Here is a 2,828-nt window from a genome sequence, read left to right as displayed (position 1 = left end):
TTCACGGACAGGCACACCCTCTTTGTATTTACTCTAGGCTGTGATTGTTTTAGCACATCAGGTGTTCATGTGACTCAGAGCCAAGCCATCATTCCAAGGTAAAGATTTCATGAGTCTGTTTAGTGTGCAGTGCTCTCTACGCAGAGTTCAATGACATCCAGATGTATACATGTATATCTGTGTTAGTGATTGTTGGAGCAAGCAGGGGAGCCGAAGTGGAAACAAGCCACGCTGTGGGAACCAATCAGAACAGGGTGTAGGAACAGCTGATTGTTCAAAACTAGCAATACTTGGGGTGCATTTGATTCACAACAGGAAACGGCCTTTATTACAAATGACGGATGCAGACCATGTCTGAAAAAAGCCCATCGTACAGATAAAAAGCAGACTTTAGAGCACGCACTACCTGGTTTCCAGTTCCAGCTCCCTTTTTGCCTCCTATTCTTCACCAAAGTGTAATATTTTTTCATCTAAATAGTGAATATAAGGAAATAGCATTTAAAAATCATTGTAAAGATGCTCATACAAATTTAAATAATTAGGAGCAGTCCTCTGGTAGGTTTGTTGTTCCAAGTGCGTGGTGTTTTTATTTATTTATTTATTTTTATTAAAACAACAAAAATCTGCAATCTGTGTTTGTGTATGGGACACACAACACTATTCAGCTGTGCACTGTGTCTCCTATAGTTTTCTCCTCTGCAGCTTCCCTGTATTGTAAATGCGTGCCTCTCCGTGGGTCTGCTGTGTGCTTCCTTAGCCCTCGGCCTCTTTGTCTTTCATCTCGTCTGTCTAGCAGCCTTTCATCTGATTTTACAGCTCTGGTCGCTAACCGTTTCTTTGACGTTGGCGGTCTCACTCTGCTCCGCTCAGCTTGCTTGACACTTCTATCCGCCTCGTGTTCAACTGGCCGTCTGCTCCTTCTGACGCCGCGTCGGCATCTTTTCCACTGGTGTTTGATGTTTTCTGTGGGTAGCAACAACACATTTCTTTCTCAACACCCTGATACCATGTTGCCTAGACTATATTATATTTAAGGACCAAATGTTTTATTTTTATTTATCATAGCTTTAGCTTTTGAGAAGTAAACATAGCGGAAGTGATAAACTTGAGTGTGTCTATGAAGGGGATTTTCCCCTGTGATAATGATGATGAGGATGATGGTTGTGTGTTGATGGTGTACATCTGAATGCAAGAATAAAGTGGATTTAGATATAAACTTCGGTCTTGATGAGTAATTTACCAAAATTGTGTCTCATCCAGTTTGAAAACGTTTTATAATTAATTTAACCCTATATAACCATTTGTATCATATTTGATTCACGTAATTCTGAGAACTTTATCTCATGAACACTATCAACATATTCCTTAAAAACCCATTGCATATAAATTGTTTCATGTTTTCTGCCCTGCGGTTCATTATCATTCCACTAGGGGCAGTAGGACTTTTCCTGCTCATTTCAAAATGGCTGCCTCCAATACATCTCAAAAACACTTTTAGCGGGAAAATGTTTTGCTAATTTTCGACACTTTAAATTGAGATTAACTCAACTATTATCTTAAATGACTAATTACTGTATCAAATATATGTAACATTTTTGGACAATTAATTATTCATAATACAGTTAGATTGTGTTAAAAATGTGTGCAACAAATTTGAGACAATGGTTAAATAAGGTGCTTTTTTTCCAGAACAAAAATTTTTAACTTAAACTTATCAAGTCACCCATGATTGATATTTAAATATCATTTAAAAAAAAACAATCTTCTGACAACTCTTTGATGTGATAGACTTTACAGGGTTAACCTCTTAACACCAGCTAAAAAAAAAAGTATCCTTTTGCTCTTAAGTAGATGCTACATTTAGGTCATTTTGGAGCTAAAGTGGTACAACGGGCATTTATTGGTTAATTCACGATATTTTGCTAAAGAAAATAAATGCTGTGGGATAAAAAAAATGTGTTTTGCAAGACTTGTTTTTAATTTTTACGTTTCATTCAACTCATCACCCATGGACGTCTTAAATGTTCAGTTATAAACTGGAAAGAAAATAATGAAACAATTTTGTAAAATGCATGAAACTGAAGCCAGTTAGGCTGCATACAAAGAACACAGCTTTCAAGGCAAAGTATTAAAGTCCCACTCCAATCCTCTTCTGATCCACTGTAAAAGCATTCTCAGTGGTCTTTTAAATGAGATTATGCAGTTTTTAGACATTTTTTTTATACACTGTGTCATTTTTGGGGAGTTTCTACAGCACCAGAAGTTCATTAGAAGTTTGCCTCGGAGTTGTCCGAGCAGATTAAACTCAATAAAGTTTGGTTTCAATTACAAAAGGGGTTTTATATTAATACTCTCATAAAGTACCAAACAGCCCCGATTGTAAAAACAAAACATGTCCATCACAAGAGTTACTCAGCTGCAATCTGTGTGTTTATTTGCTTGGCACAACAAAAGAAAAAAAAAAGCCTCTAATTTGTGGCGCAGAGTGAGCCCACCCCCACTTCCCCTCACCAATCTGTTTACATGCTCTACTACTGGTTTAAAGCCCAGCGATTGTAGCACTTACGACACAACTACAAGCTTCTTGATTCACAATGATTTAAATAAAGAAATATTCTGAAATTAAAATCTAGACGTAACTTTTTTTTACACAAAAAAAAATACCACAAGAACATACTAAAAACACCAAAAATGCAATTTTCATGGAAGAGGGTCTCCAATGCTCTCCTATTTAATCAGTGATTTAGGAGACATTATTCAAAAAAGATTAAGAGAAAGAAAATATATGTACCGAAAATACCAGATTAACAGTAATTTAAGGCATAGTT

Source organism: Oryzias melastigma, linkage group LG16 (assembly GCF_002922805.2).
Source record: "Oryzias melastigma strain HK-1 linkage group LG16, ASM292280v2, whole genome shotgun sequence".
In the NCBI taxonomy this organism is placed as follows: domain Eukaryota; kingdom Metazoa; phylum Chordata; class Actinopteri; order Beloniformes; family Adrianichthyidae; genus Oryzias; species Oryzias melastigma.
Note: the sequence above shows the minus strand (reverse complement) of the source record.